The sequence below is a fragment of the Giraffa tippelskirchi genome, chromosome 10, assembly GCF_054371585.1.
Source record: "Giraffa tippelskirchi isolate mGirTip1 chromosome 10, T2T-mGirTip1v1.2.pri, whole genome shotgun sequence".
Lineage (NCBI taxonomy): Eukaryota > Metazoa > Chordata > Mammalia > Artiodactyla > Giraffidae > Giraffa > Giraffa tippelskirchi.
In genome coordinates this window covers 107,165,613-107,190,033 of record NC_137284.1, presented here as the reverse complement: position 1 = coordinate 107,190,033, position 24,421 = coordinate 107,165,613, and the positions used below count along the sequence as shown (strand labels likewise).

The following is a 24,421-nucleotide window of genomic DNA, read 5'->3' as shown; positions in this document are numbered from 1 at the left end:
ACACTCAACTCACATCTTTGAATTGTAATCATTAAAGGAGGAAGCTTTCAGTCACTCTGTCAAACAAGTAGGGTAGGCAAGGCAGCCTGATGCTGTGCTTAGGAGAGCTGGCTCTGAGGCCAGGCGGCCTGAATTCCAACCCATCACCACAGTTTTAACACAGAGGGTTCCTGAGCACGGACTCCAGTGGTCTCTGTCTCCTCATCTCTAAAGAGAGAGTAATGGAAGTTCGAGTCTCATTGGGTTGTCCTAAGAATTAAGTGTAAATTTGCCTAGAGCAATATTTGAAAGGTTAAGTGGTCAAGGTGTATTGGCTATTATTATGATTATTATGCTCAAAAGAGTTGGGGCAGTAGAGCTCTGAGAAACTTCTATTGCTTAGGAGAAGTTAGAGGTGGATTGCTTTCCAAATTTGGCCATTAAGATGTTCAGTTTCCATGTTAGAGAAAGCCAGAGGCACAGTAGGCTTACATAACACCCAAAAGCACCAAGCACACACAAGTATACATACTCGTGCACACATAGATTCATCTTGCAGCCATACACACACACATGCACAACTCCAGAAATAGCCTGGGGCAGTATATCCAGTCAAAGTTGCATGGATAGTGGCAGACTTTATTTGGCTTAGCTACCATCCAACTGATTCCTGACCTAAATGCCAAGATGCCATGATACAAACTGGGGTGTGCCAGGGTCAGATTTCTACTGGGTCTGCAGCAAGACAGTTGACAGAGGGTTTTCTTCTACAAAAGCCTCTGAGAACTCCATCCTTTCTTCTCCCTCACCCTTCCCCTTTGTCTCCAGGAGTTTCAGGGGATAGTATGAGCCATTGTTAAAGGTCTTGGGCTGGAGGGTCCCAGCTGCCAACACCTAAAGATGGAGGTAGGTGGTAATGTTGTTGTTGATGACCTATTCTCCAGAGAGACTGAAGCAATGTCAGAGCATCTTAGCTCAGTACAAAGAGGGTGTCCAGTAAACAGTTGCTGAATAAATGGCCAAAAAAGTAATGATAGATTCCAGCTCCAGCCACTTATTGGCTAATAGCCTTGTGTAAGTCACATACCCTTTCTTTCACTTCCTCAGACGTAAAAGGGAGGTAAACATACCAATCCATAGGACTATGTGAAGATTGAATATTAAACCAAATTAGAGACTCGGTATACAATGGTATCTTTCCTCTCCAAAGTGTAGGGCCCCCAGGATAGTGCAAGCAAGTAATGGTCTCTTTGAGAAAGACAGTTGTGGACTATGTACTTTAACATAGAACCAGGAAGAATGGTGCTTGAGAAAGAGTTTGTGATGAGGACATTTCTAATTAAGAAAAGCTGTTATGTGCATTTCCCTTTATGGGGCAGACACAATGCAGTTCTCCCATCTCAGGATGCTCACTAAGAAATCCATACTTCACAGCTCAGGCCTCCTGGCTTGTGAGGCAGGTGCAATCCACCCAGTGTGCCCTTTGAGAGGTAGAAATCTCCCTGAGTTTTTGCTGTCTGTATTGGTTTTATGGCCTCTTTTTGCTTTACTCATTTAGTTAGTTAGTCTTTAGGGAAAATGGGCTAGGCTGGGGAGCAGAGAAAGCAAGACTCAGATGTGTCTGAAGCCAGGTCCCAATACCAATCGAACAAACCAGATACTCTCACAGGCAGAGGGAGCAGCTCTGTTTACTGAAGCAAACAGGGATCTTTAATGGGCTTGACTGGTTAAAATTCTAGGACAGCCTCCCACTGTCTGATTTTCTAGGTATTTCAAGGCATTTCCAAGTTTCTCAAAAGCATAAAATATTGAGACATACTGAGGTCTATCTCTTTTTCATCTACCTATCACAAATTCACTTTAAATCACTGTAATAAGCACACATGAATGCCATGTTGTAGGGGGTATTTGGATGCAGGATACATCAGGAAATCATGAGAGTGTGCTGTAAGCCCCAGGCGGGTGGGAACTACTGCACCAGACCACTATTTTATGTCCCTCTTGGGACTTGACGATCATAAATATTCTTCCCACAATTTCCAGCTGTATTTCTCAGTAGGATATGGGAAATTACTCTGCAGTCTCTAATTTGTCCCTTTTTGTGTGTGGATTTAAAGATGTTTTAATAGTTTTCTTATCTCTCATGACATCTTTCCTATGTGACATGGGGGATTCTTCTCCTCCCTACACTTTTTCTCTCACTCCTCCCTAAAGATGTGTCATTCCTTCATCACCTATTCAACTAGTGTTAAGAACCAGAGATGTACACTGAATAAGACAGACAGTTTCTGCTCTCATGGCTCCATGAACTCAGTCTCATGGAGAGACAGAATACATGCATAACTTACGTAAATAAGTGATATGAGATAGATACTTTGATGTTCTGTCCAAACCGCTCTTCAGGACAGGAGATGCCACTCTCAGCTGCTGGGAGTTCTTCCAGATATAACCCTCAGCCCAACCCTTGTAGATATTTCCTTAACTAAAGAGGGTTACCTCACCCAAGGTCATGCCCTGGTCCCAGGGTATTCCATATCCAATGCCATTTGACCCATTGCTTACTCTAGACAACCATGAAGGGCCATCTAGCTTCTAAACTCCCCAGATGTGCAAACTCAATACTTTCTTCTCAAAGGTTGAACTGTGAAACCGCCAAAATTCTGTTAGCAACCAATAGGCCTTCTTCCATCAACTTTTTGTAAACAAGACATCAGAGAGAAAAATTGAGGACTGGTAATGGCCAGTGACATTCTAGGGGCTTGCAGTCTCCAGAAATAGGAAGAGCTGGGCTGATGGTGGCAAGAATCTTGAAAGCAATGCATGTTTGGAGTGATTTTTTCACATTCCAGTGATTCTGAGTATTGTAGAGCCAGATAGAAAAGAATGCCTCCTGAACAAGGCAATGATATGTTAATAAAAGCCTGAGAAGTACTGGAAACTGCATTGAAAGCTGTGAACATCAATCCACCTTTCAACCATAGAACGAAGAACAGGAACCAACCATCACTAGTAGATAAAGCATAGAGCCAAGGGCGATCCACATGGGTTATCTGTTGACAACACTGAGCTTAAATTGCCCTCGCCTTTTTGAAAATGAGTAATGCTTTTGAAAACTTCCTGGTAACAGCTGTTGGAATTTAAAATAAAATGCATATTTAGGCTGATAAGAGAAAACAGAATACATTCTTCATTAAAAAAAACTGAAAATGAAAGAAAAATCAAGGAAGTATGAAAACCAGAAATCAAAAAAGAATGAGACAGATTTAAGATGAAATAAATAAATTATAACAATAAAAGTAAGTAGGTTTAGCTTGTTTAATAATAGGTCAATTGTTTCATACAGAGTGGAAAAACCTATTTAACTTTAGAGACAAATTATAAATACATTAAAATAAAGCTTTAATTGAAAGTGTAGCATATGATTACCAACAGAAAGCAGGAGTCACAGCTTTCATTGTGAGGAGTCATGATGCTCAGTGGAGGAGGTTACAGGTTCTTTCCCCTCCCTTCTGTCTGCTTAGTTTCTCTCTCCTGCACTGCTTTCTGGAGATGAATCACAGCTTCACAGACAGATCTGAGGGAGAAAATCAAAGAACTATCTTCCACATGGACAGGACATGGTAAGGCCTGATGTGTCAGAAACATGTGGCAGAGTATATGAGGCAAGAAGGAGAAAGGAACCGAGATAAAGATGCAAGACGGTGTGATCGAGAGAGATTTCATCAGACTAGGAGAGCGAGTGTCCTCTAAAACAGGAGATTGTCAAAAGTCTCCTTTAAATGGTCAAGAGAGACACAAGTAAAATTAGAATTCCAAGCATGACTTACCCCGACCACCTTTTTAAAATGAAACACCAGTTAAAGACCAGACTTTCCAAAGAATCTCAAAATTTTTCAGAAATTAACAACAACAACAAAACAGTAATAATTTACAGGTCATATTCTTGGCAGTAATAGAATATTACTAGCAGTAATTTATGAAACAGTAAACCAGAAATTAAAGACATTTATTTCAATTAAATCCCCAACTACTTATAAACTGTAAACTTTATTTTTTTCTAAAATTCTTTTGTTAGAGAGCAAATGAAATGGTAACACAATTATTTAGAAAGCAATGTATAGAATTTGGCCAAAACTTAATAAGAAGAATATTCATAGTCCAATTTTTATTATTAAACAGGAAAAAAGAAAATAAAATAACAATTCACATCATGAAAGTATAAAGAAAACATTTAAAAATATAACAAAAAGAAAGGAAACATTAACAAAGACAGAAGCAGAAGTATTATTAAAAGTGATAAAATTGAAAAACGGGCTGATTATTTGTAAAGACCAGTGAACACGGACAAATATCTAATCGCTATAATTTAAGAAAAGTGACAGATATACAATATTAAAAACAGGAAACATAGTTACAAATTTTCAAATTTTAAGCATAGAGTTGATCAGAGTACCCATATGACTGATTAATGATTTGGAAGGAACAAAGTTAAATTCTTAGTCACACCAAACCCCAAATCAATTCCAGAAGATTAAGGTGCAAAAATAAAATATCTGGAAATATTTATATTTATTAGCAGTATAGATGCATTTTATAAATATTAAATATTTAATTAATTGTATCATATTAAAAACCCAAAACTCCTATACAGGAAAAAAAAAACTAAAAGGCAAATGACAAATTTCTAATTTGTCATTAATAGTATTTCTAATAAATATAATAAAATATCAGTGACCCTAGTACATAAAACATATGAATATAAAAATAAATAGAAACTAATAAAATAGCAATCTCAAAAGTCAAATGCATGTATCTGAAATATTTGGAGTTTTTTAAATTGTAACAGATATGTTCATTTAAAAGTGGTAATAAGAACCTACCGTATAGCATAAAGGAACTCTACTCAATACTCTGTAATGGCCTATATGGGAAAAGATTCTTAAAAAGGAATAGATATATGTGTATGTAAAACTGATTCACTTTGCTATACACCTAAAACTAACACAACATTGTAAATCAACTATATCCCAATAAAAGTTATTTTAAAAACTGAGAAAAAAGTGAGAGTTTTTGGCCTATTGAATTGTAAAACATTAAAAATAATAATCATCTTTTGACATAAACTTTTTGGGGTATAGTTGGGATATTTATCAACAAATTCTTTGGAACGTGTATACATTTCTCCTGGAATTTCACTTCTAGGAAGGTATCCCAAGGAAATAATCTGACCAATGTGTAACTGTTTAGTTACAGTGATTATTGCTATATTAAAAAAAAATCATATTCCCAAATTGAGAGCAGTGTTGATTTTTAGCAAAAGGGGAATGGTAAAGTTAATTATGGACCCTCTGAGTAACTAATAAAAAATAATATGGCACACCTATATTTATTAATCCTGAAAGATACTATTAATTATAGTATATTCATAAAGAGCACATTACAGTATAAACAATAATATTCCATTCTTATTTGAAAATACATATATGTATAAACATGTATTTATTATGTTTGCATATTCTTCAGACATTTCTGTTATTTATGAGTGAGACTGGGAATGACTGTTGATCTTTTATATTTTGTGCTCTATAATATATTCTGTTATTTTACACAAGAGAGAGAAGAAAGAGAACATTAAGTAAAACCAACTCCATTTTTTAAAAAACCAGAGGCACTGGCTATGGTAGAGCTTATACAGTTCTACCTTTATATTCTTTTGTGTGTTTTAGATATGGGTCCATTTTCACATTCATTTTGTGCCTGCATCATTATTCCCTCAAGGACAATTCATTATTCCTGTGTGTGCCCAGCATTCTATGTATTGTGCATATTATTAAATGTTAGTATTTCAGGGAAAGAAGAAAGGAAGGCAGGGAGAAAGGAGTGGGGGCAGAGAGATGGAAAAAGAAAAGAAGGGCATAAGGGAGGAAAGGAGGAAAAGAGGGAGTAAGGAGAAGATAAGAGGGAAGGAGAGGGGAAAGGAAGGAAGGAGGGAGGGAGGGAAGGACAGGGGGAGAGTAGAAGAGAAAATGCGAGGGAGGAAGGAAGGAAGGGAGGGAGGGAGGGCTGAAGGGGAACAAGGGGAACAAAATTTGGCTATAGGCGTCATTTCTGCACAAACATACTTTTACCTCCTGGAGATAGAACCAGAATCCCAACCAGGCTGCCTCCTATACCCAGGCCACATTTCTTTCATGCCACTCTGTTTCAGATACCTTGTGATGCTGTTGGGCTCAGACCAGTGGGAGCCAGTCTAAGAAAATCTTTTCCCACAAGGTATGAGTGCTTTTGCAGATGTTTGCTAACATATCAACAGCTGGAGCACTGCCTAACACAGTTCCTCAATCACAGCAGACATTACCTAATTGATAAGGGCGTCCCTCTGAGCACGGCAGCCTGTTCCCAGTTCTGTGTGACACACAATCAAACTCTGTTCCCTTTCCCTGTGACATCAACATTCTTGGCTAGGCCGTTGGAGGGGAACTCCTTTTCCACCCAAGATAAACTGAAATCTTGGGACAGAACCATTCCCCAAGGATCTGCACCGCCACATTCTCCCATCCACTCCCATCTTCCCGGTCCACACAGTGCTCCAACTCTAGCCATGAGCTGCTCTTCAGGCCTCACTGACATTGACCCCAGTACAGCTGTAACTCTTCACCAGCTCCTTGTGACAGCGGGAAACAGATTGGAAGAACCAGGCATCTGGTGTCAGTGGACGTACACACATGAACCTCTGGGGCTGGGACCATCTCTCCCTCTCCTTCCTCTGTGCCCTCCCTCCACACATACACACACATTTATGCATCAACACTGACAACGTCCATCTGGTCTTTTCTGGCTACAGGGTTGTGGTGATAGCATATTTCCTTAATAGCATTTGGGGATGGCCTGTGAACCCAAGAAGCAATAGGCCGTGGCTACCTATGGCCAGCTCAGGCCACCGCACAGAGAGAAACTCAAAAGAGCCCAAATTAGAGGAAAACCCCCTGAAATGCAGCCCTAGACAAATCCATCTTCTGCCACTTCTTATGCCTATTGGACGACCCTGTAGGTGTTGAGATCCTTGACTAATATAGCATGTCCCTCAAGTACTATGATCCTTATCTGGGTTGAAAAGGAAATTTTTGCTACTAAATAGTCCCAGGCCCCTGAGATTAAAGGAAATACACAATCAGTAGGAGAAAGGATATCAGAGTTTGGATTGGGGATGGGGGGAGGCTTTATATTAGTGGGAGGAAGGGAGGTTTCAATAAACGAAGGGTTAGTTTGTCTTGTAGCATAACGGAGAATTTAGAGCCAAATAGACATAAATGCAAACACTGGCTCTGCCAATTACTAGCATTATAACTTGGGGCAAATTTGTCTCTCTCAGCTTTCATTTTCTCATGTAGTTCTTACAAAGATTCAGTGAGAAAATGTATATAAATCCCTGGTCTGGAGTAAGGAGAAAAAGCAATTTTAAAAATGTGTATGAAGAGTTTTGAAGTCAGTTTCTTGATATATGTGTCTAGATTGCCAGTTCTTCCTTTTGTCAGGTTGGTATTATCTTGCCATTCCATAGTAAATCGTGACATGATTAGCATAGTTGTCTGTAATCAGAAGTAAACGGTGCCCAGCATTTAAAAGAGAATGCTAGAATGGGAAAAGTCTCAAAATCATCTTACTCAGCCCTGGGCCTTTTACAGATGAGGCGCCTAAGGCCTGAGGAGGGAAAGTGAGGACATAATTGATGCTAGGGAGCTTGACCCCAAGCCTCGCCATGTGTCTTTTGTCTCTGGCAGCACCTCGGGTGTCGGGGGAGTCGTAGGCATAGGCCTAGGCCCTAGCCCCTTAACAAGTGGATGCAGCAGGGTGAGCTCAGGTTCTCATTCACCCCGGCCTCTAGAGCAGTCATACTGTGCCTCTTGAGGCTTCAGGAAAATTTTTTCATATTTCCTTGGTTTATTGTTGTCAAGGCTGGGTCTCCACTGGAGTGTTCAGTCTCAGATTTTGCTAAAATACCCACTTTGTAGAAAGTTAGGGTTGGTATAGAATACACCCCACCCCCACGCTCACACCTATTGACTTGTAGTAAGGTGGCTTCATCCTGACGAGCTATGAGTGGTGGGAGTGACTAAAATTTGAGCCCTGGGTCCATGAACAGGCTTAACATTTACACCCCCCAGGGTTGCCCAGGGTGCCTGGGGAGAGCCTAGTGGAGTCTGATCACTAGTGGGTCATTGAGGGGTCAGGGGTCACCTTCATAGGTGGCCAATGGAGACCGAGCTGGTCTCTAAACCCCCAGTACAGTGAGGGGCCCTGGCCTGGTTCACCTTGCTTTGGCCTTTTGCTCTATCCCTGGTCCCATAACCCTGGGAGACCTTGAGCAATCATACCCCTCCCTCTGAGTTTCTTCAAGGTGGAGAAGAATGGTTGCGAGAACTTCTTTCAGATTCAACACTGTGGGATGTTCACCATGCTGGCCACCCATCCCTCCCCACCTTGTGGGCCTCTCTCTGCAACCCCAACTAAAACTAGAGCAGAGCCCACAGGGCCCCTGCTCACTCCCTACCCCTTGAAGAATTTGCGTCTCCAGAGGGAAGGGTATCATGCAGAATTTCTCTTTCATTCACCTGAGTACAGCCAACTTTTCCTGTCATGGGAGCCTATCAAAGACTGGACTAAGTAAACTTCTATTTTCATATCTCATTCTCTTGAAGAGAACACAGCCATAACTCCACAGAATAAACACACACGGTCTAATCTTTCTCCTCACTGGGACAGTTTGTTGAAATTGGTGAAATGATGCAGACCCTGCCGAAATGGTTTGATAAGAGCTGTAAGTCTGACTTTGTGATTATTAAACAGAGGGAGTTTAACTCAGCTGCTTCTGATAGTTTTAAAAAGAACCCTCTCTCTTAGTTGAATCTTACTCCCTGCCATGTGTACACATGACTTATACATATATGAAGCTCAAACATCTATCGAGACACCCCTGACTTCTTGTTTCCTTAGGGAGGGTGTCTGTGCCTTTAGAGAGAGAGAAAATCCCACCTCAATTTTGTGATCACTCATTGGGTTGTTAGTGACATCATGAAAGAGAAGCCACAGTCTGAATGATTCATACTGCACAAGAATTATGCTGAAAAACGAGTAGTCAGTGGAGTTTTGGATACATACGTTTTTCTTAGAGCAGGCATCAGCAAAGGGCAACCCACAGGTCAAATCTGGCATATGGCCAATTTTTTTATGGCTACAAATTTACATTTTTGAATGGTTAAAAAAGTCAAAAGAGGAATAGTGTTTCATGACACAGGAAAATTATATGAAATTCAAATTTCAGTGTCTGCAAAAAGATTTATTGGAATACAGCCTCATTCATTCATTTAAATATCATCCTGTGGTGCTTTCAGGCAGACAGACTTGAGCCATATTTACTATCTGGACCTTTACAGAGAATGTTTGCTGATTTCTGGGCTAGAAAAGTTTTAGAAGTTTTTCTTAATACAAGTATATTTTTCATACAATTTCACAGATGAATGAACTGGGAGAAGGATTTAATGAATGTTCTCAATGTGTTTGAGCCCAAATAAAGCAGATTTCTCACCCCTACGAAGCTGAATTCCCTTCTAATCCCTCCACAATGCACTGGCCATCAGAAGATATCCCCCACAGAAGGGCTGTTGAAATGTCCATTAAGAAAAATTGATTCTGAAGTGTGACATCATGTCCTTGAAGATACATGATATCATGACAGGACATGATATAATGTCCTGTGCAAAAATAAATTGCATTGTCAGAGCCTCAGTGGCTTTAGGAGGAAAGATATGGCTGTGAAAATAAAATCATAATTTGTGAAACTGTGATATTTGTTGAAGGAATGTTCAGCATTGAGAATTCTTCCCTTTATAGTAACCACTACATTTTGTGTTAGCTGCTCCGTGACTACTGACTTGCCTCCTTTGTTCTTTCATTGAAACACCTTGTAAGAACTGAGTTTCCCATGCTTATATTATTTTTAGGCTTTTGCCTTCACTCAGTGATATTTCTCAGGAAGGTCACTTTCCAATTCAACTTCTTACATACCATTAAAGCAACACCAGGTTGAGAATTCCCAGAACTTCTTCTTTTTTTCCCTTAAATTCATTTTTAATGAAAACACTGAGGATTATGAAATCATCTAATTCATTTAAGTGCTGTAGGAAGTTTCAGAGAAAATAATGTACAGCCATATCCTGTATGCCAGAGTATAGGTGGCCTAAGAAAAGGGAAGGGGAGAAATTGTCCCTTCTTGGGATGAAATGCATAAATTCTGTTATAGTTCACAAATGATGGTCCCAAACCCAAATTTTGTGTGCTGTTTTCACAGACAATACCCTACTGACCCAAGAGTGTTTTCCCAGCTCAGAATTCCAGTTGAGAACAGAGTGTCTGCGTTCCCGTACCCTGTCTAAGAGTCTTATCCCTGCAAAATCACCTTCATTCCCCACCATCCAGTGCACCTCATATCTCATTTAATACACATTCATGTCGAAGACTGGAAAAGAGATTCCAGGTTAACTGCTACTTTTGAGTGACTTCTCTGTGTCAGACACTGCATGAGCGACTGCCCTGGACTTTATATTAATTCTCACAACAGCCCTCGGTGATGCTCATTGTTAGCCACATTTTACAAGGGGAAACCAGGGCTTGTAGAGGTTAATTATTTTGTCCCAAACTGCACAGCTATAAATTCTAGGAATTCAAGTCAGCCCAACACTGACAGTGTTTGCCACCCTCATCCCTGCCCAAGTTGCTTCTCTAAATAAAATGAATCAGACTGAAACTGCTTTTGGAGTGATTTGAGTTTGACATAGGAAGATTTTTCCAAGAGTCAGTAATGTTAAATGTTAGAACATAAAGAAGGGTCTTGTGGAATCACTTCAGGAAAACTCTAAAATAATCTATCCTGCATTTCTATGGTGAACAACTTCTAAGTTGAACATGCTTTCTTTATTTTTTTAATTGAAGTATAGTTGATTTATGATATTGTGTTGGTTTTAGGTATAGAGCAAAGTGATTCAGTTGTATATATTTTTCAGATTATGTTCCATTATAGGTTATTACAAAACATTGAATATAATTCCTAGTGTTATACAATAAATCCTTGTTGCTTATCTGTTTTACCTATAGTAGTTTGTATCTATTAATTCCATACTCCTAATTTGTTCCTCTCACCCTCCTTCTCCCTTTTGGTAACCGTTAAGTTTGTTTTCTCTGAGTCTGTTTCTGTTTTGCATATAGATTCATTTGTATTGTTTTTTAGATTCCACATATAAGCTCTATCATATAGTGTTTGTCTTTGTCTGACTTCACTAAGCATAATATTCTCTAGGTTCATCCTTGTTGCTACAAATGGCAATATTTCCTTCTTTATAGCTGAGTAGTATTCCATCATGTGTGTGTGTGTGTGTGTGTGTACACACACAATGTGTGTGATGTATATGTATATACACACAGTGTTTATATATGTGTGTACACAGTATTTATATATATGTATGTGTGTGTATACACACACACACACACAAACACCATGTCTTCTTAAGTCAATCATCTGTTGAAGGACACTCAGGTTGTTTCATTGTCTTAGCTATTGTAAATTGTGCTGCTATGAAAATTGGAGTGAATGTATCTTTTTTAAAAAACATTTATTTGTTTATTTATTTATTTTGACTGTGCTGGGATTTTGTTGATGGGCAGGCAATTAGGGGCTACTCTCTAGTTGTGGTGCACAGGCTTCTAATTGCAGTGGCTTCTTTTTTTGCAGAGCATGAGCTCTAGGGCACATGGGCTTTAGTAGTTGCAGCTTGCAGTCTCTAGTGCACAGGTTCAGTAGTTGTGGCACATGGACCCAGTTTCTCTGTGGCACATGGGATCTTCCTGGGTCAGGGATTGAACCCAGGTCTCCCGCATTGGCAGGCAGATTCTTCACCACTGAGCCATCAGGGAAGCCCTGGAGTGCATGTATCTTTTTAAGGTGATACCCCATTGTGGTTTGATTTTCATTTCTCATATAATAAGTGATATGGAGCATCTTTTCATGTGACTATTAGCCATCTGTGTGTCTTCTTTGAAAAAATATCTATTTAGGTCTTGTGCTCATTTTTTAAATCTTATACAAATATTTTATTTTCTTATTAAAGTATAGTTGCTGTGTAATATTATATAAGTTACAAGTGTCCAGTATAGTGAATCACAATTTTTAAAGGTTATACTCCTTATAATTGTTATAAAATATTGACTGGAGTGGATTGCCATTTCCTTCTCTAGGGTATCTTCCCAACCCAGGGATTGAACCCATGTCTCCCACTTAGTAGGCAAATTCTTTACCACTGAGCCACCTGGGAAGCCTATATATATATATATATCTTCTTTATCCATTCATCTGTCAATGGGCACTTACGCTGCTTTCATATCTTGGTGGTTGTAAATAATGCTGCTATGAACATTGGAGTGCATGTATCTTTACAAATTAGTGTTTTTGTTTTTTCAGATATATACCCAAGAGTGGGGTTGCAGGGTCATATGATAGTTCTATTTTTAGTTTTTTGTATTATTGTTGTGTTATTTTTAGTACTTTTAGTTTTTTCCATGGTGGCTGCACCAATGTACATTCTCACCAACAGTGTGTGAGTATCCCTGTTTCTCCACATCCTCGCCAGTATCTGTTATTTGTGTTCTTTCTGATGATGACCATTCTGACCAATGTGAGGTGATATTGCATTGTGGCTTGGATTTGCATTTCCCCTTTGATGAGTGATGTTGAAAATCTTTTCATGTGCCTATTGGCCATCTGCATTTTTTCACTGGAAAAATGTCTACTCAGTTTTATGCACGTTTTGTAATTGGAATTTTAGGGGTTTTTTGATATTGAGTTGTATGGGCTGTTTACATATGTCAAAAATTAACCCCTTATCAAGCCATATCATTTGCAAATATCTTCTCCCACTCAGTAGGTTGTCTTTTCATTTTGTTGATGGTTTCTTTTGCTGTACAAAAACTTCCAAGTTTAATTAGGTCCCATTTGTTTATTTTTGTTCTTATTTCCTTTGCTTTAGGAGATGGATCCAACTTGATAGGTTTTTTTTTTAATTTATATTGGGTTGCATGAACAGTGCTTTCTTGAAGTTAATATTTTAAGATCCTTAAAATTCTGAAGCCATTTGGCAAGTTAGGACCAGAGTTAGAATTTCTGGACTTCTCTATCTCATTAGCCATCACATCCAAGCAAAACCCCCCAGATATTCAGTGGCCAGTTGCACTCGGCCCAACTTGTGCAACTTGGACCCAGAGGCTACTCAGGAGAACTCTGATAGAGGGCTGAACCACTGAACACTGCTCAGCTATGACACTTAACACTTGCCTTTTCTCCTTCTCTCTGATGTTAATGGCTGATTTCCCCAAGGTTCTTTTTTCACCTTTTAACCATGTGTCTGTCACCTCGGCTTGTTAATGGCTTTTGGGCATCCTTTGGCACAGTGCATCACTATGTAGTTCCATAGAGACTCCTGCCAGCCTCTCTCCTTGGTTAGGGGTTGCTTACAAGTTGTAAATCAGCATATTAGTCACAGTTAAATGTTTACTCAAGAACTTTCTGAACAGCCTGGGAGTGTGGTTTATAGTATAGGATGGTGGAAGGATGCTTCAAGCAGAAACCAGCTTGGGGGACAGATTGAGTCATGCCTCTGGGCAGCATTTGAGGATGCCATTCTGTAAGATGAGGTCCCTCAGCACTTGGAGCACAAGAGAAGGCACATTCATCTAGAAGAGTACCACAAAAACAAAGAAATTGCTGCACCAGAATTTCCCACAGGAGTCCTAGCTGAGTACCCACTCTTACTCTGAAGCCTCAAATATCAGTTTGTTCTTGTTTTAGACTATTTTTTTTTTTTTTGAGAATATGGATTGCTGTATCACCACAAAACAGGAGATCCTCATACCTTCTTGCCCTGTGGGTACAGTAAGGACCTGGGAGAGTCACTTCCAGTCACAGGCAGCAGCTTATTTCATTGTTGATGGAAACAGATGATGAGTTATGAAATAGCAGTTTTGCATGAAATTGGAACCACTTGGGTGGTATGAATACCATCTTTTCTTTAAGGAAGAAGACAATCTGTTTAAAGCATGTCCTTCATATACAAATTCAAAAATCTAAAATGCAGGGCATCATCTCTTAGGCTACTTGTGACTTTTAGGAATAAAGTCAAAACGTTTGGGAAATGATGCTGTGGACTTCCTTGAACTCAAATATCTGACCCCTACTCATGAGAGATTTGATGCAGCCAGAAAGTGAGCAGACTTTCCATCGCTAGTTCCTTAAAGGGTAGCAAGAAGAAGGCCATTCTTAAGCCTGTGGAAAGAAAAAGCTGGTGCTTCTTCTCATTTGAGGCATCTCGTCCAGGGAGCAGGAATTTGGGCAACAAGAATATAAAAGGTGCCTTGGGACCAGCCTGGCCAAATGATCAGGCTAGAGCTCTCAATAAGGACAGGAAGATGGCCAAATCAAGTAAATGGATTTCAAGAGAAGGGATTTCAACAGGCTTAAGGGATTCATTGAAAAGCCTCTACAGAAAAGAGATCAAGGGTCAGACAGGGGCCCTGAGACAGCCAGGTGTTCTTGCAGGAACCAAATTCCACAAAGCTCCTGCATTGTTACCATTCACTAAAAAAAGACATGGAAGGTAAATGGCAGTCCAGCAAGCAAACCCTGGGCTTTATAGGAGCGGAGACACACACCAAAGTGAGTGAGAAATTGTAAAATGGATTTATTCCCAGAGAAGGTGACAAAGAAATCTGAAAAATGTGTTTAAGGAAGGCAGGAAATTGGAAACAGGATTTGAGATGTAACCTTTCAGGGGACACAGAGGAAGGTAAAGGGAAATACTATCCCTTTATTAAGTGGGGGGAAAAAGAGGAAGAAATGACCATAAGCCCTCTCCCAAGGTCTGAGGTCTGGGAGGTTCATTTAGCCTGTGAATGTGACTTGAAAATGAGAATGAAAAATGAGCATTCCTTAAGAGCATACAGTGCTTTACAGTTTTCAATGTACTTTCCAGGCATCTTATTGGAGCCACCTCACAAGTTAGTGGAAATATTTGGGAGGTAGGTAACCCACAAGGAGAAACGGCATGAGTAGGCTAGATGTTGATGCCTACATCAGATCATGAACACAGTTTGACTTACACAGTCCGAGAACTTGTGTCCCAGGCCACTAAGAGACATTTCCAGGTGTACAACAAACCATATGGAATGGTGGAATAATTCAAGGTATTAATAACCTTCTTAAAACTCAGTCCCTATGCCAGAAAACCCCTGGCAAGACAAAAACAATGCTACACATTACTTTGCAGGCACATAGAAGTGAATAGGACATTACATTTCTCACCCATGAATTCACTCATCCAAAAAGTATTTGTGAAAGACCTACTATGTGTGAAGTGCTATCCTAGATTCAGTGACAACCAACATTGTGTCATAAATGTCAGACCAACATAATTAACAGATTTGATATTTGGATTAGAATTTATCCTTGCAATCTGTCTTGACTTTGCTGGTTGCTGTTGGCCTCACATATCATTGCCCTCTGTAAACAGAGGAAGACGATGTGTGCTGATGCCCAGAGAACATCCCTGCATAATGAAAGAATCAACCCAGATGGTGAAAATGGTCAGATCTTATGTCTGCTTTGCTCCTCTAACAATTCTAGTAGGTAAGGAAGGCGTTTTACCAGGGAGGTGACGGAGATTCAGAGAGATTAGTTACCAAGCCCATGGATCCACACAGCTAGGGAGGAATGAAGCCAGACTGGCTTCCAAGTCATGCCACCTTATGAAGTTCTTCCAGAAAGAATTTGTGTTGCTGTTGCAGAAGATGGAGCAGAAGACAGCACACTAATGTACAGACCATAAGAGGCCAAATGTAAGGATATCAGAGTCCCTTGCGATTAGAGTCTCTAACTCAAGTCTAGGATGCCCAATTAAATTTGAATTTCAGATAAGCTCCAAATATTGCCCTGTCTTGTTTCATTTTGTGTTTTGTGGCTAAATTTAGCCACACTTTCTCGGATTCCCTGGAAAGTTACAAACTGTGATCAAGGGACCCTTGCCACCTACTCCTTTGGAGCCCAGTATCAATCTCTCCTGAAAGGTTTTATAAACTGCCTCCTTGTTTATAACCTTGAGTTTGCTGCCTTCTTTAAAGGAGAATTTTGACCTGATGAAACAGGCGTGATTGTTTCTCCAAGAAGCAGAAAAATTGAAATATAAATAAGATAGGCAGCTGCCATGTGTGGAACTCTGACTTGTGCTTCACGCCTTAGGACAATGCTAAGTGTTAGCTGTGATTTTTCTCCATTTTAGAGAGTCTGTTAACTGAGGCCCAAACCAATAAAGTGTGAGGATCTGGGATTTAAAAGCATACAGACCACTCTTCTGTGTTTTTCCCATTATGCTCCCTGATGCAAGAATTTGCATGTTCCAGAAACTGGACCTGAGCTCCTTTCATAATATTTCCTAACAACTTGCAGCAATGAGTCTTCCTCTAGTGGCAGAGACATCCTGAAGCAGGAGAATACGTAAAGGGGCTCAGGAGGGCTGTTAAGACTTGACAAGCAATGGAAAGGTGTCAAAATGACAGATGTTGTCTTGTCCCAACAGAAGAATCTCCCTTTGGGGAGCAATTGAATGTAATACAGCTTCCACCTTTTGGGGCAAGGTCGGGGCTGGTAACCTCTCCCTGTGGAGATCCCCGTGGGCTTGTCCTCAGGCACTCAGGTACTCAGCTCAAGGCCTCACTCTTTTTCCCAGCTGCCTTTTCACCAGTTCCCACTAGAGCCCCCAGCAGTCACAATGAAATGATATGCCTGAACTGTGGATGTTTGGTGAGGGAACAAATAGAAATGCTTTTCTCAAGTGTGTGTATTGATGGGGAGAGAAGGGAGAGGTACAGAGGCTCCTGGTACTTTTCCATCATCTACTGCCTTCAATAATACTAAGCAAATGGTTATGTCCTTTTGGTTCTCTGACTTAAAGTCCTTGGTTATCCATCCTGCTTCTTGGAATGCCCACTACCGAGAGAATCCACTTTCATTTCACCTCTAGCATTCATGGAGTGGGGAGAAGGGATAGTGAGTGAGAAAATGAGTATATTCAAAGTCAGACTCATCACGGGCCAACCCTCCCTTCCACCCCCACAAGTCTGCCCACCACTCTCTCTAAAAGGCTTTTTGCATGAGCAATCCATACAAATTCAATTTGGGACTCACAATAGAATGGCCACATAGAACCAATGGATAGGCTGGGTTAAAAATTAAATATATGGATCATCTTCAGGAGGGGAACTTTGGTTGACAACATTACTCTCTTAGCCAAGGGTTGATGGTCAGGACTAAAGGTTGCCCCACATATTTCAAAGATGTTCTGCTTAGACCTGAAAACACTACGTACATTCTGGAATAACTAAGTAAACTCATCAGTAGCCCAGAGGCAGGGATAAAGTGGTAGCACTAGACCAACTATATAGATTTGGAGATGTGTTACCTAAAGAGGACAGAACAATGAGAAAACATATCTTAATGGACCCTACTCATAAATTTCCATTCAAAAAGGTATCCTGATCTGTGTTAGACTAGGCTTCCAGTTTAGTCAATCTCCTGTCATAGGAGCTTGCTACATATTGAGGGGTTTTTACATGACCTTTTTTATCCTCACAGTACCCAGAACTTCCTCTTCCCTCTTCCTGACACTCCCCACCAGAAAATGACATGGTTGCTGGTTTCTCTTCTTGCCGGTCTCAGCCCAAACAGCACCTCTTCAGAAAGGCCTTAATTCTCGGGCCCTTATACATGAACTAGCACCCCTAGTACCCTCTGCCCATTACTCAGTTTTATTTCTCTTCATAATTCTCATGTATGTCTGCCCAGCATTCCATGTGGGCTAGATCAGACTATTTAAGCATCAGGAGTGACTTTGAGAGGAAGAAATTTCCATCAAAACAGAAATTTTCAACTTGATATGTTTATGGTGTGTGTGTGTGTGTTTGTGTGTGTGTATACGAGTGTGTAAGGAGGAATAACTCTTCCCCATTGCCTTGGTGTTAGTGCTGGTTTATGGAGCAACACTCAGGAAGATGCTTTTGTTTGTTCTATTTAACCCATATGGAGTAGTTCACAATGTGCAAAGCAAATGCTTGCTTTCAGGTGAACTTTCCACTTCCCACTGTAGGTAGGCCTGCATTGTTTGTTTTAAAGATGAGGGAAATGAGTTTAAATAGACTGGTGGACTTGTGAAATGTTTTGAGGTTAGTAAAGAGGAGAGAAGGGCCCAAGGTGTAACCACTCAGGTACATCAGACACTGGGGGTAGCATTACTGTAGGGAAGTTGTATTCATAAGCTGATAGCAAATCAGTGAAGACAGCAAGGCAACTGGCCCAACCCACCGCTTCTCAGTGTCCCCCAGGGAACAAGGGAAAGTGGAGACAGAGCGGGAGCTATGTGGCCCTGGGCTTGTCGCTTTGTCCCTGTGAGTCTCAGTCTACTGAGGGGGTTGTAATAGCTCTCTTTCAGGAGTTGTGATGATCAGAATTAACAAATGTCAAGTGCCTAGATTATGCCTGACTTGAGCTCAAGATAAAGTCAAAAACCCAGAATCTGTTGCTAACCAACCTACTAAAAAGCCAGGTAAAATCTTGTTGAGTGAGTTTTCAGATAAGAGGAATTTAAAATTCATAGTTATAGTGTTATTAGATTCTAACACTGGAGGAGAAATCCACTACTTTGTCAGCATCCTCTGCCTTGTTTGTCTTTGCATCAGAGTTTAGCTGCACTTTTCACTAGGTCTATTGCTGTTGCCTCCCACCTCTGCAGAGGCTCCTCCCACCTCTGCAGAGGCTCCTCCCACCTCTGCAGAGGCTCCTCCCACCTCTGCAGAGGCTCCTCCCACCTCTGCAGAGGCTCCTCTTCCTCTGCAGAGGCTCCTCCCTCCCAGTGCTCAGCTCACCGTCCCAAGGCACCTTGTGTCCCTCCTGGGCCCATTCCTTCCCTCATCTACCCTGACAGCTCCTGAACTTAAAGCACCCCTTCTTGTAAGACGTTTTACCTTCGAGACAAGAAAATGTCTTTCCTTGAAAGCCTCCATTGCATCTTGCTTCTCCTCCAAGCCATCGCCTGAGCTCGTCCTTTTCTGTCAATCATCCTGAGTGTCTGGCTTTATGGCTCTGGCATGGGTAACCCCTCCATGTCCTTTCCAGTCTCTCCTCCCAGGCTTTACCTCAGTGGCCCCACACAACTGCCTCTTCTGCCTTTGTATACTTTGAGTTCTTCCTCCTGGAATATCCCTCTACCTTCCTTCATTTGGTGAATGCCTACTCACCCTCTGAGGCCAGTTTGGTATTGTCTCCTTTTATCACCTTGGAGAAATTAGTCCCGTTCTCCTCTGCCCTTGCATGGGTATGTGAGCATGCTTCTTGTAGATTTCTGTAGACATCCCTCTCCCCATCTGGGGAGAATATACATGAGAATGGGAACTGTGAGTGCCACAACTCCATTTCCTTCCAGGGGTAGACTGGTCAGGCTGTTTGGCTAGTTGAGATATCCTGACCCCCGTCTTGCTGCCACACCCCCCCTTCTGTGACATTCTATACGATGGGCCATAGGTACTCAATAAGTATATATCAAATTAAGGAAGAAAGAAAGGAAGAGAGGGAGTGGGAAAACATGTTTTCATCCCTCCTCTTCCCAGTTCTCCCACTGGAAAAAATGGATGGAGACAAATTCCTGAATATGTCCATCTTTCTCTATTAACCTCTTTCCTCCCCTCTGATGCTGACTTCATGACTCTGGACCAAGTTCATGTGTTCTCTGTACTTTGGTAGCTTTTTTCTCACAAGACTCCTCAGTTCCTCATGCAAATAGTCCCATTGGAGCTCTTCACCCGCCCTGAGAAAAGCCTCAATGTGTCCAAACTGCAGGGCAAGCAGAGCTGGCCTCTAGCTGTGATCCCCCCACCCCCATCACCGTGGGCACAGTACAGATGTTCCTCATTGCAAGCCCTCCCCGTTCCAGCATCCACTTGCAGACTAGTGGTCCAATCTTCCCCACAAAGAAAAGCATATCCCTAAGTCAGAGGTAGTGCTCATTTTCTATAGCTTGGGGTAGAAACTCATGTACGCATGTTTATCTAATGTTGTTAAGAACATTGAAATCATCATCATGGAATTTAACAGTTTGATGTACAGTCAGTTCCTTTGCAACATGACATCTGTGTTTCTAAATTTTACTACACCATGCAGAACCACACAATGAAAACAACAGGTTGTTAATCGTTTAAAAATATATAGAAATACCACAATAAATATGGTGCATTACCTTGAAAGAGACTTGTAATATGCTTCTCAGGAGTGGGTGTAAGAGGGGTTGCAACTTGTGACAAGTGGTAGAAGGAGATATATCTGAAGCTGGGTGGAAAGCTGTAGTATTAGATGTGGGTGTGTGTGTTCCATAACTCACATAGTAAACCCAGGTGGCCGGTAGATGTTTGAGGTATTTGCATGTGTGTGAGTATGGATTCCTACACAGCTCATTTCAGCAGGTTTCTACCTTTCCTCGTGTTTCTTGTGATCAGAACCACACACACTCAGCTCAAGTAGTTCCCTAATATTTCAATTGCGTTGGAATAAATTTGCATTTTCAAAACAAGTGCTATAGTAGAACTGGCTGTACACTCCAACAGACTGTGACCCGGGTGCTTGCCCACATCTTTTTATACAATGACATTTCCCCCCATAAAATCTGTACTGTCAGGGGATAAAATTTGGAAAGGTATTTTAAAAATAGAAAGCATCTAAAAATGTTATTATTTTTCACCAGGACTTTTTAAATCAGCCCAGTGTCCTTCCAGAGGACAGGAGAAAGAACAGTTTGCTCACAGCCTATCTCTTTGAGACCAGTACTTTGTTTCCCATTATACTCTTTGCTTCATTTTCTCTTGACCAACCATGCTTTCATTCAGGTTCTTGCTTTGTTTTTGCCATCCGGCCTCACCTTCTGTGGGAAAGAGCTAGCTATGGGCTTGAAAAATAAAAGACAAATTCCATATAACCTGGAAATTGGTAGTTTCTCTTCAGTAGTTATCACCTGCATCCCAGTTAAAAAAAGGTGCCCCCTCTAGGTGAGCACAACGTTGTGGCAGGGTGCACTGTGGATGCTTCTCAGTTTTCTCCAGTGGTCCCTGGGTGAGGTGCCCTTGTGCAGAGGACATAGCCTGGCCAAGCTTACCTGACTGCCTGACCACCTTAGGCTCAGCAGGTCATGAGTGTATTGGTGTTGAACCTAGAGACTCAGCATGGTGAGAGAGGAGGAGGAGGAATGAGAGCCTGGCCTGAGACCCTGAACAGATGCAAGCAGGAAAGTCCCCTGCAGCGACTGACCCAGAGTCACCTAGACAGGGCTGAGTCATGCTCCAAGCAAGGGAGCTGGAGTCCTGTGCCAGGGCTGGCTGCCAGGCTGAGGAAGGAGGGCTGACACACCCAGAGGTCAGGGCCAGGCAACCACATCACCAGGCAGTGTGTGGCTGCTGTGTCCTCTGTCCTTTGGCTCATGGGCCTGGGAGAGCATCCATCCTCAGCCTCTCTGGGCAGAGACCTGGGACTGTGGTGGGCTTTCAGGCTTGGTGAGAATGTATTAGAGCCTGGGAAGGGGACTCCATTCTATACCCACTGACTCAGAATTTCCAAGAGATGAACCTGAGAATCTGTATTTTTAACCAGCCCCACCCCAGAAGATTTTTATGGCCAGGCCAGCTTGGCAAACCCTGACCTAGACCCTTGATTTGCAGAATTCCTTTTAGCAGCAAAATTCTTCTGCAAAGGAAATGTTTGCAGAAGCCAAGGTTGTCCCCAGGTGAAGCAGGGAGGAGCCCACAACCCCACCCACTCAGGTTCTTTCTAATCTCTCTCCTTGAGGTAGAGACTCTTTGGGTCAACAGAAGAGAATTTGAAAATCGCTGATTTACTCCAATAACCCATTTTACAGAAAAGAAAGTTGAGGCCCCAAAAAGTTAATGTGTTTTTGCCAGTGATCACAGGGTAGGAAGTGACCTGGGAGTATGAGCTGGGCACTCACGTCTGCTCTCAATCTAAAGCCAGTACTTTTACAAACTAGAAAACCAGATAGGGGAGCAGGGAAGGGCTGGCTCTGGAGAGGCCCCAGAAAGTGATCTCAGGACTTTAATCATTTACCTCTAAACCCAACCAGCTTTGTAGCAAAGCAGCCACACACATGTGGGAGAGTGGAGTCGATGTCAGAACCAAATCTACGTGAGGCTTAAAATACCAAGCCCTTCCCCTGGTGAGAAAAGCATCAGTTCTGTGTTAGAACAATGAGTGAAAGTGCAGGGCCACTGCCAAACTTAGAACTGAAACTACTCAGTTTCAGCCTGTTGAGATTTAGAATGCGTGTTTTTTAAAGAAGGCAGAATATGGGGAGGATTTCTTCCATTCTTTGGCCTTCTTCACTCTCAAGGAGAAGTCCCTGGGAGCTCGGTGTGCTTGTGAGGACTTGAAACCCAGGGGGGCTCTATCTGGGTGCCAGACCTCTTCAGGCCTCTTTACAAGTGGAGCCATCAATACAGGTGGATCAAGGTTAAGTACCTGAGGATTACTCTGTGTTTTCTTTCTGCTGCAAATGGTGCCCAAATGAATGGAGGCTGGGTCAAGGAGCAGGGAGTGTAGGGTGGGAGGGTCTCAGAGGGACCTGGATCACATTCTTCTCCCTTCCACCAAAGTTTTTTTTTTTTTTCTTTACAAAGAGAGACATCACATAACAAAATAATAGAGAGTGAGACAGACAGAGGAGAGAGAGGGAATGAGAATAATGGGGTGTGGAGAAGGAAGCTAGAAAGAGAGAAACCAAAGAAGAAATGTCTTTTTCCATGCATAAAAAAAGACAAAAGAATATGAATTGAATCGTATGTATTTGTTTACCTGAAGGGTGTTTATCCCTTTAGTTTCAGGGATAACAAAGATGCATTTAAAATGGCAACTCCATTGACCCTTAGCCACCAATCCTCAGCCCACCCTCCCCTCTTGACCATGGTCCATGATCAATCCTTACATGAGCCGACCAAGAGCATCTGGAGGTCTTGGGTGGCCATGCACAAATCAAGATTGCCCAGAAATGGCTGCAGCCTACGGGTCTGGTTCACTCCTTGGAGCAAAGTTTAGGGCTTCCCAAGGGAAGAGTGGAACAGGGTTCCAATCAGAAGCTGACTCTGCCATCTCTGGCTTGAGCTCTCAGCTGTGTAGTCAGCCCTCCCAGGTTGATTCTGTGGCTCATCTACTCTGGAAATCTCTCTCAGAAAAGGGATTCAAGAGGAGTGAAGAGGGCCAGAAAGAATCTGGGGAGTGAAACAGCCTCTGGTTAGCAAAGTCTGATACATTCTTTCCCGGCTTCCCAGGAAAACACCCACAGAAACTGGGAAAGATAGAAAATACTCTGCAACACTAACAACCAAGAGAGACAGATGGCATTCGCTTCAGAATGTTTCAGCAGAATCAAGAAAAATTCACCCAGGTATAAAATGGAGCCTGTTTAAAAAAGAAAAAAAGACACATCATGTCTTCTCCCAATGTCTCTTCCTAAACTCAGAAAAGCCAAATTTAGCTGCAAAGAAGTTCCACCCCTTCTACCCTTCTTCCGTGGATCTGATAGGCCACCAGGGTCCCACTTTCCTCCTGTCCCTGCCTTCCTTCCCACTGCATTTCTACAGATACAGAAGCCTGGGCTGTTCAGTGAAGGTGGAAAGAATGGGAAGCGATCTTCCCACAATGCAGACCTGGCTTGATACCTCTCATGTGATCCCCAGCAGTGCCTAAACTGCCTCCTTTTAAATGTGGAAAACTTCCTACTTGAAATGACTAAGTGAGCCTGTGTGAACATCATGAGCAAATGCATGATTTCTATAATGGCCTTCTGTAATGGATCCCATATGACTTTCAGAAATTATTACAGGAAAAAGATCTACAAATATGGAATCTGGGGCAGCAGGAATAAGTCTAGAGAGAAAGCCTCCACCACTTGACCCCTTAATTTTTGCTGTATTTACCTCCTGTCAACTATTATAGGCTAACAAAATCTGCCATTTTTTTTTCGTGTGTTTATTAGAGGGGCTTCACAGACATTATCTCTCATCCTCATTTTAAAACAAACCAAAAAGCCAATATTCTCACCCCTTTGTAGGCATGGAGACTGAAGAGGGTGCCACTCCTCCACCCCATCTCTATCGAGAGTCCACTCTGCCATCTCTCAGTGGGCAGTTCCCAATTCTCTTCACCCCTGAATCCCCTCTTTCTTTGTACATTCTGTTTGTTTTTTTTTTCTGTCTGGGGTCCTGCTCCCCTTTGTCAGCCAAACATCACTCTTCAGCATTT

At 41.7% G+C, this 24,421-nt stretch overlaps 1 long non-coding RNA gene across 1 annotated transcript in view; it reads left to right on the top strand.

The window, feature by feature from the left end:
• LOC145523619 (uncharacterized) overlaps positions 1–23,555 on the top strand; it is a 219,204-nt gene extending 195,649 nt beyond the window's left edge. The window contains exon 8 of the long non-coding RNA XR_014066783.1: positions 23,449–23,555. This is a non-coding gene — a long non-coding RNA (uncharacterized LOC145523619). The remainder of the gene's footprint in view (positions 1–23,448) is intronic.
• The last annotated feature ends 866 nt before the right edge of the window (positions 23,556–24,421 follow it).